Source organism: Dermacentor andersoni, chromosome 7 (assembly GCF_023375885.2).
Source record: "Dermacentor andersoni chromosome 7, qqDerAnde1_hic_scaffold, whole genome shotgun sequence".
Classification (NCBI taxonomy): domain Eukaryota; kingdom Metazoa; phylum Arthropoda; class Arachnida; order Ixodida; family Ixodidae; genus Dermacentor; species Dermacentor andersoni.
The window spans coordinates 166,639,794-166,653,421 of NC_092820.1; the positions used below are offsets into that span (position 1 = coordinate 166,639,794).

Genomic DNA, 13,628 nt, shown 5'->3' on the forward strand with positions numbered 1-13,628 from the left:
TGCAATGAATGGGGTAACTGGAAGGCCGCACCATGGTCTTTCAAGGGACATTAGTCCCAATAGCTCAACGTAGGTTTCGTTACGGCGGTATACAGAAATGGCGATACCCTATGTGGCTGAGGCGCCAAAAAAGGTATACCGGCGTCTAGAACTATGGAATGTGTTGGTAAGGCCCATTTCAAAAATATATATAAAGAACAGACAAAACAAAAAAAATGGGGGGGGGGGATCGAAGCCGGAATAACAAATAGGAGGCTGACGTGCGCAGAAGCAGGCGGGGCAGGTGTACTTGGGGAAAGGGGGTCGTACAGTTGATATAAACTTAAAAACATGAAAGAGTATATTAAATTGAGTAGTAAGCAGGAAAAAAAATGTTCGAAATGGAGGAATAGGCGAGGTTAAGAATTAAGGTTAGCTGGTGGCATAATGTGTTTTGTGCCTTGGCTGATAATATGAGAATTTCAGATTTAAGGTAGTGCTCTCAAAGATTCTAAGTTGCCACGTGGCAAATTAATTCACGTCGGGTGTGGGCAATTAAACCTGTGTATGAGGTATGATTCCGTATAATTTCTTTCGCGAGGTGAACGGAAATTTGTTAGTAATATATAGAGCCTTGCTTTGTCGAATATATGACCATCTTCATTAAAGTTGCTGACTACTGCTTTAGGTACATTGTGTTTTGTATCCGCGCGGTGGCCGTTCAGTCTTGTAAGAATTTATTGTCCAGTCTCACCTATCTATTATTTGCTACAAGCAGTACATTCTAGACAGTAGACTACGTTGCTTTATGTGCAGGTGAAACCCTAAGTTACCTTGTTGGAGTAATTTGACGCTGTACTCTTTACTGTAGTAGCAAGTTGAATATGTTTGCATGCAGAGCACGTGGGGTAGCCACAGGGACCGGTTCCCAACTTCGTCTTTGTCCTCAGTTTCGCATGCACAAGAATATCTTTAAAGTTAATGTTGCGTCTGTAGGCTACGCTGGGAGGGTCGGGAAAAATCTTATTAGGTTTCTGGTTACTGGTGAGAATTGGGCAGTATTTACTGAGGATTTTCATGTTTGGAAGTGAGTTTGAGAATTTAGTAGTAAGAAGAAGCGTTGTTGTTCTAATGATCCTCGGTTGGGGCTTGAGGACCTCGGCTGGATCAAGTTTGGTTGCAGCGGTGTAGGCTTTTAGAAGGTCACTGTTTGGCTGGTACCTGTTTGATAGGGTTTGTTTAAGGTGATCGAGTCTATCTATGTAGTCTTGGTTTTAAACGCAAATTCGATGTAGTCGTGTGGCTGGGACTTTAAAGATGCCTTGTTTTCAATGTCTGGGATGGTGGCTCGTATATTCTAGGTATTGTTGTTTGTAGAAAGGTTTCCTACACAGCGTTGTCTTTAGCGTCCATTGCCAATGTATATTGCTGTGTCCAGAAAGTTTTTGCGCCCAGTTGAAGATTCTGATGGGAATTTTATTGTAGGATGAAAAGAGTTTAGAAATGCTACATATTTTTCTAGACTGTCTTGACCATGTCCCCATATTATGAACACGTCTTCTGTGTACCGTTTGTATTTGTGGGGATTTAAGCGCAGTGCGATAGGAAATCTGTTTCTAGAATCCCTATAAATATGTTCGCGTAGGTTGGTGCAGAAGGCTTACCCATGCGTATATCATGTATCTGCAGGTAGTAACTCTCCTCAAATTCGAAATAGTTATCTGTTAGAACTAATTCAAGGAGAGGCTACTAGACTTTAGTAGAGTGTTGTTAATTGTGTTCAGACACCGTTTGTTTTATGGAAGACAAACCATCTGAGATGGGAATTTTGGTGTACAGGGCCGTGACGTCTAGTGTTGCGATAATTGTGTTGTGGGGTAGTGTGCCTTTAGTATTAATGTCCTCCATAATTCTCTGCAGGTGGGGCGTATCTTGTACAAATGACGGAACTCCTTCATTGAGACATTAAGGATCCGACATTATCCTACACAGCGACAATTACGAATAGGCTGAAATCACTTTTGGCTGATGAGTTGATAACAGCGTCAGAATACAAATTTCTTAATCCAAGCAACAAAACTGCCGGGTGCTTGTACCTCCTTCCAAAAATTTATAAAATTCCATCCATTGAACTATACACTGCTATTATGCGAGGTCGTACGATAGTATCAAACAACACCCCGACAGAAAGCATCTCCACATTCCATAACACCCCCTTGGTGACTTGCGAAAAGCCCTTCCGTCGTTTGTACAAGATACGTCCCACCTGCTGAGAATTATGGAGGACATTAATACTAAAGGCACACTACCCCACAACATATTTCTCCCAACACTAGACGTCATGGCGCTGTACACCAACATTCCAATCTTCGATGGTTCATCGTCGATAAAGGAAACACTCTCTAAACACCAATGCACAACTGTCTACTGAAGTCTACTGGCCTCTCCTTGTATTAGTTCTAACACATAACTACTTCGAATTTGAGGACAGTTACTACCTACAGATACATGGACAGGCACGGGACCGGTACCGACCTACGCGAACATATTTATGGGGATTCTAAAAACAGATTGCCTATCGCGCTGCTCTGACAAACTCCTGACATACCTATGATACATAGACGACATATTCATAATATGGGGACATGGTCAAGACAGTCTAGATACAAATGCAGCATTCCTCAAATCTTTTCATCCAACAATAAAATTCACATCATAAACTTCAACTGAGCGCATACATTTTCTAGACACAACAATATACATTGACAATGAATGGGGCACTAAAGACAACGCTGTATAGGAAACCTTTCGGCAAACAACTGTACCTAGAATATACGAGCCACCATCCCAGACATTGCAAACAAGGCATCTTTAAAGGCCAAGCCACACGACAACGCCGCATTTGCGTTGAAACCCAAGACTACATAGATAGACTGGGTCACCTTAAAGAAACCCTATCAAACAGCAACCAGCCAAACAATGACCTTCAAAGAGCCTACACCACTGCAACCAAACGATCCGAGGTGCTCAAGCGCCGCCCGAGGATCACAACAACAACAACAACGCCTCTTCTTACTACAAAATTCTCAAACGCCCTTTTGAACGTGAACATCCTCAGTAAAAACTACCCTATTCTCACCAGCAAGCAGGAACTTAATAAGATTTTTCCCGACCCATGCAGAGCAGCCTACAGACGAAACACTAATTTTAAAGATATTCTTGCCCATGGCAAATTTAAGACAAAGACGAAGTTGGGAACCGGTCCCTGTAGCCGCCCCAGTTGGTCTACATGCAAACATATTCAGTCTACTACTACAGTAAAAAGTACAACGTCGAATTACTCACACAAGGTAACTTTGGGTTTCGCGTGCACATAACGCAACATAGTCTACTGTCTAGCATGTTCCACTTGTCGCGAACAATACATAGGTGAGACTGGAACACAAATTCATACTAGACTCACCGGTCATCGCGCGGATACAAAAAACAATTTACCTAAAGCAGGATCCAGCCACTTTAATTAACATGGTCATATATTCGACAAAGCAAGGCTCTATGTACTACAAACAAATTTCCGTTCACCTCGCGAAAGGAAATGTACGGAATCATACCTCATACACAAGTTTAATTGTCTGAACCCGACGGGAATTATTATGGCACTTGGCAACTTAGAATCTTTAAAAGCGGTGACTTAAAACTTTAATTCTGACATCATCAACCAAGGCACAAAACACATTATGCCACCAGCTTACCTTAATTCTGAAGCTGACCTATTCCTTTATTTCGAACATTTATTCCTGCTTACTACTCAATTCTATATACTCTCATGTTTTTACGTTTATATCAACTGTACGACCCCCTTTTTCCAAGTATACTTGCCCCTGCCCGCTTCGGCGCACGTCAGCCTCCAATTCGTTATTCCAGTTTCGGTTCCCCCCTTTTTTTGTTTTTTGTGTTTTTTATTATATATATTTTTTGAAACCCCCTCACTAACACATTCCAATGTCCCGGACGCATGTATACGTTTTTCAGCGCCTCAGCCACACAGGGAATCACCCTTTCTGTATACCACCGTAAAGACACCTACGTTGAGCTACTGGGGCTAACGTCCTTTAAAAGACCGTGGCGCTTGCCTTCCAGGTACCCCATGCATTGCACCCCAGACCCCCTTTCGCCATCTTAACCCCTTGAATAATACTCGACGCATTGCTGCTACGCTACTAAAGTCACTCTTTCAAGTGATGTCTTTTTGGGTCTTTTTTGTTACTCGCGCACTGACCGCTTGACCGGCTCTTCTGAAGCCACAAAAACATGCCGCCAACGACACCCCTGAATGGTCCCTAACCACTCACTTCTCCAACACCCTCCCATGCTGCTCTTTCTCTTTTCTTGCTCTTTCTCTTTTTCCTCCTGGTGTCCCTCTTTTTTTTCTCCTGTTCTTTCTTTTCTTTTCTCCCCGTCTTCCCACTCTCCCGCTCTTTTCCCCTCGTTTTGGGAACCACGCTCACCGACGTCAGGCGATAGCGCTCATTCTATTTGCTGTCTCTCCCTTTACAACCAGCCGCCACCGACAACAACAGCACGTGATGTCACCGCACTAACGCTTTAAAACTGACATGCCGAGGATGACGAGGCCGCCTTTGACGAAGATAGGTCCTCCTATTGAAACTTTCGCGAACCTTTCTGAGGCACCTCATCCGTGTTTATAAGCTTTATACCACAGTAAATTGAAGGCAGACGTAGTAGTTCCTCTACGTTTCCTCCAAGCAGTATATCGGTTTATGTGTCGTAGTACGGAGTAAGCTTTTCTAAATCCGCAACCTGAGCCAGATATCATAAAATTGCGTAGAAATGTCACCGTAATCTCGACTCCTCCAGGGTAGCGAGGAACGACCGCCTACGGCAAAGACCACGGCAAGACCACCGCAATGTCTCCAACAGCTATATCGTGAGAATGGTGCCTCAATGTTGCTTTCTTTTTTTGCTGTGATGAAGATTTGTGCAGAATGGGGAAACAGTACTGCAACATACTGTCTAGCACACCTGATAAAAACCAAACATTGAGAAGTTGTTTCTACCCCATTTCTGCCCTACCATATATCCCAATATATAGAATAATTAGGAAACGCCCATTCCTAGCTTGATTACTTGTGGTGACCAACACAGAGTTCTGTCGACTGCTACGACCAAAAATTTTTGAGTTTTCCCATACACTAGGGCGCGGTCCCCGAGACACTATGGGTATCGACACATTTTGTTTTCTGCCAAGAGATGTCTGGGTGCCAAAGAAGCCAAAATATTAGCCACAGTATGGAATCGGTGCTGCCTGTCTTCTCAAGAATGCGCCGGGCTCCAAATGCTGATTTTATTTGAGTAAAATGAGATACGGAGAGCACGTTAGCAGGATCCTCTTCGGGTGTATTAGAGTGAAATAAAAAAATAAAGAACAAATTAAATTTCCCAACAGCGTAATATGAGAAAGCGCTTTTTGGAGCGTTGATAATTAGCAGTCGTCCTCGTAACTGTTTTGCGCCCCATATGAACAGTCACCCTGAAAGACTGAAAATCTCCCGAAGTTAGATAACTCTACTGTGAATGAAGAAGTGAAAAGTTCCTTTTTTCCCCCTAATGTTGGCGACTGGTCTGCGTATAAAGCTCAGTTGTTCCTGAAGCAATAGAAGATCAATGATACTGTCTATCGCCGAGCTGCTTGAGAGAAATTCAAAAAGGTTTTTTGGATATGCTGACCTGCTTTCATGAAACCACGACATTCTCTTCTGGATCTTTTTCTGCATGAATTTTTCCTCGCCACTGAGCAATACTATAGGTCGGAAAGATGCATAGTTAGTCGGGCAGTTTTCAATGTTATATAACTGCAACAAGTTTCACCAGTTTCTAATCAGCCGGCACCTCGTGACTTGTCTACGACGAGCTGAACATTTAAAGGAGACGGAGTTAAGCACCGCCTGATTGGTGAGGTGTATATAGCCTGATAGTTCTTGTGCCCTCAAAATCTGATGATGAGCGTTGCTTTAAATTCGCAATTGCTTCTACCAGGTTGACGACTGGGCGTGTTGGTATAGCATATTGGAGTGGGACTGCGCAACATTTTGACGAGACACACAGAAGAGAAAGCGCTCTTTGGTGTGTGTTTCTCTTCTGTGTGTCTCGTCAAAATGTTGCGCAGTCCAACCTCTAATATGATTCTACAAGCTCTCCTGGGTAAAAGAAAACGCTATATTCAAGCCAGAGGAGCTGTTTATTGCACAAGGAAAGTCTGCAGACTCAAATATTGTTAGAAAAAGCGCTGCACTCACAAAGCAAGCGGCTCACAATATTTCACGGACAATTTATTCAACGACGCACGCTCAGGCAACGAAAGTGCAGCGAACAGGTGGAGCTGTCACGGCTTCTTGTGGAGGTGGCACGCCCGATTTTGCACTATGGTTTACGCATGTCGCGTGTTGTAAAAAAAAAACTGTGACCGCCACCAAAGAACGTTTGTTCGCAATGTTCTAAAGGTTTTGGTACTATTGTTTACATGTACTAATTATTTTTATTTGTTTTATTCGGCTTCCACATATAAAAAAATCAAAGAACAGAGGTGGACAGCTGACTGGCAACCGCCACCACGAGCGGCACAATGCCTCTCAGCTCTAGAAGAGAAAAAGGTGCACAGAAAAGATTAGTGAATAAGTAACAGTAGATATATTATTAGAGCGAGAAGACAAGGACATGGGCGAGAGAGAGGGCGAAACAACGCAAGAAGTAAACCTGTATGTGCCTCATACACTCATAGGGGGGGGGGGGGGGGGGGGAGGGGAGGCGCTTAACGTCCGCGAAATGGTCTACAGATTAGGGCAATTTGTAACAAACGTTAGTTTACAATCGCGGGTATAAATATTTCGCCTTCAAGAATGACAGAAGGGCTCCGTGTACTGCTGATAGTATCAGATTAAGGAGCCATCATTGCTGTGGAGAATAATCAAAGCGCTGCGCTATTTTAGATAGTTATATCAGAGGATCTAAAGACAGGGCGTCATGTTCTTCAGGGAAGCTCTCTGTCACAAGAATCGCACAAGATAGCGAACTCATTGCGTCGTTCATGGTAGATGGAATTCCCCACCTTCCGACATCATTTACAGTATTTCCACTCAGCAACATTACTTTCCTTTGTTACTAGGGTGGGTTTGCAGATATTTATAGGCTTTGCACATAGCTTACGGGGAGATTATAATGTGTCCTTGTGTGCTCTCTTGTCAAGGATGCGGCAAAATACTCTTTGGGGACTGCTCCGTGAAATGAAGAATGTTCTCTCTCTGAATGACGCGTTGACCGGAATGCCATGTATCGATTGGGCTCAGCTTCATACCGCTTGCGTACTATTCCTTGAATGTGCTCTATCGTTCGGGCGAGTGCTGCCATTTTATTTCTTCTGATATCATCCATAAAATGCAGTAGTCTGAGCGCGGCCACAGTGGCCCCAAAGAGTCTGGGCTCAGGAGGCTGCGCTCACTTTATGTGTATGAGCAAGAGCGCGATACTTAGCGCAGATGATTGTCAAAATGCTTGACGATGTGACCATGACGTTGGCCTCAGTAACATTGGATGGCTGAGACAACATTCTAGCACGCATAGTACTAACCCAACCAAGTGACACTCGCTTTCGCATGGGAGAATATACGGAAAATTAAAATTTTACAGAGCCTCGTCCAGACGCTTTAGTCACACGTTCATCATTGCTGACATAAAAGACCTCCCTCCTATCCAATATTACGCTTTCACCTTGCGGGTATTCCTGGAGTTTTTCGCCTGAGTACTCGACAAACATCTTCAAATCTCCCATATATCGCGGAGTAAGAGTAGGACACATGAACTTCAACTACGATGCTAGCTAGTTTGGGGAAACTAAGAAGTAATTAAGTGACAACGAAAATGTGCACGTTGTGAGCAGGAAAGCGCGGTCCTTGCACAAGCGGTGACTGAGAAATTTTTCTTGGGCCAACATAACAGCGGCCCAAGCTATTTGGTTGATCCTCCACAGAATACTTCGGATGGTTGTTGGCTTGTTGCTGATTCACACCTCTGTACCTGTCTTTTTCTTGTGATTGATAACTATAAATAGTGTCTGGCATATGTCATCTCCACCTGTCGCTTGCCTGCGAATGAACCTGTTTCTTTTTCATCCCATGGCCTCTTTGCCATGCGTTAATATTGGTTCGCGCATTGATTTGCAGGTTCTCTATAGTGATTCACACGCTTATTGTTTCCGCTGAACTCTACTAGAGCAGCATGGAGTTTGGCTGGTAGTGCCAACCCGTTCCCCAGCTTGTTTGGTATACTGCGCCCTAGGGGGACAGTTGCTATGCATCGACTGCAAGGTAGAAATTTCCACAGCGTATGGCTGATTGCGAAGCACAATGAAAACTCAGAAAGACTGAAAACTGTGAGCCGGTGGAAGACAGCCGATCCACTAAACGTCATCGTCTTCTTTCTCTGAAAAACTATAAAGGAACAAGTAGTTATCGTGGTACCTATTCCTGTTCTAATTGAATACTTGTAAAAACACCTAACTTTAACGCTTTATTGTATACATGGGAAGAAACACTAATCGATCGAATAGTATATTGCTTAGAAGAAAAAAAAAATGACTGACGATAATGATACTCCCAAATGCGAAATTCGAGTGCAGCTCAGTACGCATTTTCACTTCGCGATATATTGGCTGGTATGGACAACCTGTCTCGTGCGGCACGTTGCAAACGGCTCGAAGCGTTGCAAAACACGTAATACTCAAGCACAATAACAGCGAGCCGAGTCGGCGATCGTCGAAAATCTGATTTGCGGGTCAAGCACGTGGGCTTTTATACATGACTCGTCGAAGGTTCCAGTGTAATCGCGTGGCTTCCAGAAGGTACTATACAATTCGCGTCGCGCGTATACAATTAGATTACAAATACTACGGCGTCACCTCGTATAGTCTAGTGCCGGCACTCTGCTTTCCTCCCCATACTTTTGCGATACTTTCCTCCTGCACTTTCTACCTCATGCTTTCACTATAGCCTCCTCCTCCACTTTCCTGCTCACGCTCTCGCATCTCCCGCTGCACTCTGCATTCCCTTTCGTCTTTCGCTGTGCTCTTTCGCTCTGTTATGCCTATGAACGACGTTGAGGCGCGCCGACGCTCAACGGAGCAACGGGGGCACAAGAGCTGCGCTCTAAAAAGCAAGACTTTTGTAAAAGGTGGCGAGGTATCAGCGGAGAAATTTCCCTGTAAGATACACCTCACGACGGTCGACATTATTGCGATTAGCCTTTAGACGTTGTGGCGACATACCGTATTGCCGAAGACACCTTTATTTCGGGTCTGTCATGGTCATTCTGAGATTTGTATTGACTGGGCTATCTGCAACATACACTCGTTCCCACTCTGCTGTGACACTATCTTGCCAGGATCGGCTATGACCAGGACGGCATGACGGTGCCTGTAAAACGACGATGCGGTGACGACGATGGAAGCACGAAGAAGCAATTAGGTTGATGGAACGATGAAGGCGGCAGGACGACCTCGATGGTGCGATAACAGCGTGATGACCATAGCATAGCGACGATGCGATGGCGAAGACTGTGTCACAATGATGGCATGATGCAGGCACTACGGGAGTCGGATGAGGAGACATGAATGAGGACGATGGAACGACTACAACAGCATTAAGCCCAAGAGGACACACCTTGCAGAAGCTAGTAGACAACTGGGGTCATCGGTATCGGCGTAAGATGCCAGACAGAGTCAAAGGGTACGAGTAGGCAAGGAATGCTGAGCGCCTTAAAGGCAATAAGTGTGCTCCTAAACATCTTTATAAAGAACGAGCATCAAAAGAAGAGAAAAAACTTTATTCATATTAAATAAAATACCTAAGATTTCACACTCATGTGCACTGCGTAGACGCCAGGAAATTACAAAATAATATAATAAAGGAAGAAACAGCGAAGCACTTCTATTCTTAGGATAGCAAGCAGTTACAAAAATAGCCGTGGAGCTGCGAATCTGTTGCGATGGGCCACACTAAATTTCAGCGCCGCCTGTGTGTTGCTCCAGGAAGCCTGAATCTGCTGGTAATTAAAATTATCATGTGAACCGGTGCCCCTTTGCGTCTCCTGACGGCCACCCCAAACCACTGCTGAGCAGAAAACGAATTGTTTGCCGCCTTGTCAGTTAGCTAGCGGACACAATGCCGGCCACTCCTCTGAGGCGGTGCTTGGTGTACCGTGCTTCCAAGCCGCGTTCGAGCACCTGCCTTGGTTGCGAGCCAGGTGTTTTACCTGCTGCACCGCAGCAGTTGCTGTGAAATGATAGAATAACATGAGCATTGTGGCGTTGCTGACTCATCCATCCGAAAGTCGCGAATGTCCGAACAAAAAAGATTGTGCAGCTCTTACGCACTGTAGGAATGAGCGAAGGCGCGGCTTTCATACTCCAGATAGGCAAAGTAGCGCTTTACGACGAAAGACGCACTGCGGATTTCAGCGGCGAACGCGTCCCTTAGACACCATGGTGATCTTTGCAGGGCAACAGGATGTTTTATTCGTCATTGAAACGTTTCCAAACAGAAAACGTGGCCTTGTAAAGAAACTGGGCTCCCACCCACGCTGTGAAGGTGGTTGGCCAGCAAGGCTGTGGTACCAACTGATGTGATAGCCCCATGTGACGTAGCTTCAAACAATTGAGCAATGTACTACAAGAAATGATGCATAGCAAGAGCCTAGCCTAGCGTGAGCATGGCGCCATTGTTCATATTGTTGTTGCTGTTCCCATCTCCACTCATCCTGTTAAAAAAAATTATGGGGTTTTACGTCCCAAAACCACTTTCTGATTATGAGGCACGCCGTAGTGGAGGACTCCGGAAATTTTGACCACCTGGGGTTGTTTAACGTGCAGCTAAATCTAAGTACACGGGTGTTTTCGCATTTCGCCCCCATCGAAATGCGGCCGTCGTGGCCGGGTTTCGATCCCGCGACCTCGTGCTCAGCAGCCCAACACAATAGCCACTGAGCAACCACGGCGGGTGCCACTCATCCTGCTAACGCTGCTCTTGAGGAGTCCTAACTATACGGGGCCTTCTCACAGCGCTATCGGAACACAAATACCACAACACGGGATCTCCTTTCACATATAAAAGTGTAAGACGTCACCTCTGCTCCATATGCTACAGTTGCCGCTTTACGGCAGTTGCAGCTTATGCGGCGAATGCTACGTGCTGTGCATTGCGCGAACACGCCTCATTGTCTAGCATGTGGTTTCGACACTTACATTGGGCTTTTCTTTATTGAAACAAATTCTGCGGTGCGTCTTGCATGCGTGATTCCAACGGAGATAGGCACTGTTCGCTTGAATTCGTGAAATGTTTTTCTGTCGAAGGAGACAAAGAAATCCTAGAACCATGTGCGATGGAGCTACGCTGGTAAACGCGTCGCAGTGCCAATGTACTTTAAGTAATGTCCAGCAAACTTTAGCGACGAACGCATTTTGTAGCGTCTATCCTCATCGCAAGCTAGAACAGGTGCACGCTCACTTCTAATGCCGATTACATTCTGAAATTTGTCAGACCATTTTTACTTTCCACGTGTCTAATGGCTTTCGAGAAGCAGCCGTTAATGATGGGAGCAACGGTACTGCGCATAACTATGCGCTGACATCCATGATTAACGAACGCGTAAAGAGGAGTCGTTTTTGTCGATCGGCTGAAATAAGTCTTCAATTCAGCATAGGTCATGAATAGCTTATGTAAATAAAGGAAAAAAAAAGGAAAACGAAAAAACGTTACGCGCGGTTCTGCTAACGCAAACATCAGAGACCAGCGGAACTGGGGGAAGGCCAGTAAAGTACTGCCAAAGCGCACGCAAGACACACGAGCGCAGACAACGCGTTCCTATGGCATCCGTCAAAAACGTCTACTACGGGGTGTCAGCGACTCGCGTGGCCAACAGACGCTGCGCTTGCCCACTCTGTACAGAGTGGTGGGCGAGGAGGGCGTCGAGGCACCCTAGCACAAGAGCAACTGCCTCTACTGTGGCACGAGAGCAGAGGGGTCAGGCGAGGGATAAGGGACGTTCTCCAGCGGCTGCTAGGGTGCGTCGATGTCTTCCTCACTCGCCGCTCCGTACAGTGAAGGCAACCGCGGTGTCTACTACGAACTCTCATTGGTCTCCGCCGTGGCTTCCGCCGATCGCAGCCCGCGTCTTTCATTTGCAGCTCCGCGTTCACTCTTCCATCCTTCGCTGTTGTGGTCGCTCGTTCGGTTACGCTGCTGCCGCCCCCGCCAACGCTGGCCGCAGGAAGGGGCCATTAAGAGCTCCGCTCTAAAAATGTATCATTTCGTAATGTATGCAGCTAATGTATGCAGCCCACGCATGCAGCGTAAACAGCTTCGCTGGTAATGCGCGTCCATATGAATGTTGCCGTTACACGAATTTTTGTCTACTCATATTCTGCGCTTAAAGGCAAGTATGACTTCATACAAAGGCGCCCAAAATGTTAGTTCTTGTAGCAATAGTGAGATGGTGCTGGTTGAGGCCCGACGACTAATTTACAAATGTTTACCTTAACGCAGTACAGCGTTCGCAAGCAGTGGCGAAACGCAGATACCAAATCAGGCTCATGCACACTTTGAGACGTCGGTGTTGGGATCTAGTGTTGGCTTGGAAAACTGGCGAGCACAATGAAGCGGAAGAAGCATATCGTGAAGAGCTATCGATGTCTCTGACACGAGTAATGTTTTTTTGTGAGCATTGGATGAAAGTAGAGTGCCGTGGTAGAAAAGCGAGATTTATTACGAAGTGCAGTAGAACTTTAGATAAAACGCCGGACTACTTGCACCAGGGAGAAACACTCGGCAGGAGGAACTGTACAGGGTGTCCCACGTAACTTGAGCCAAGCACTAAAGATATGCAAATCCTACGTAGCTGGACCGAACCAAGGTAACGTTGTTTGTCGTCACTTGAAGATATTCAAATGATCTTTTTTTTCATTCCGCCTGATTAGACAATTCTAAATTAATTATTCAACTTCTCAAATATTATAGTTAGATGAAAGCTGCCAATGAGAGAATTGCAGAGCGACATGAAAAACTCCCGATAAATCTTTCCGCTGCTCAATACGTGCTACATAAGTGTGTTTTTCCGAACGTAAAAGGAGCCCGCGAATGCACGCAAAATTACCGCGCGACTGGCCGCTCGAGGCACTTTGCGTGTATACACGGGCTTCTTTCACGCTCGGCAAGAACACTTTTACGTAGCACTTATCGAGCAACAGTAAGCTGCACCGGGAGTTTCCCACGATGCTCAACAATTTTCTCATTGGCCCTTTTCATCTAACTATAAGATTTGAGATGTTGATCAAGTAATTAAGACTAAGCTCCCAAGCAGTTGCAGCGCAGGTTCAACATAACCAACCCACACCCCATGCTCCGCTTCGATGAGGCCTTGAACATCATTCATACAACTGCTTAATTTTCCGCTAACAACTGCCGGGAAGTAAATTGTCGTCGATGTGACAGACCGCAACAATACTGTCTTCATCATGTCAGTTAGATGCCACAATTTCAAAGTAATGCCTTTTGAGCTATGTAATGTTACCCTGACCTTATGGC

At 45.4% G+C, this 13,628-nt stretch overlaps 1 protein-coding gene and 1 long non-coding RNA gene across 6 annotated transcripts in view; one reads left to right on the forward strand and one right to left on the reverse strand.

Annotated features, from left to right (window-relative positions):
• The window catches only part of LOC129385288 (uncharacterized), a 482,098-nt gene that overhangs the window by 163,976 nt on the left and 304,494 nt on the right, over positions 1–13,628 (reverse strand). The window lies entirely within an intron of this gene.
• The window catches only part of LOC140219526 (uncharacterized), an 80,696-nt gene that overhangs the window by 3,746 nt on the left and 63,322 nt on the right, over positions 1–13,628 (forward strand). The window lies entirely within an intron of this gene.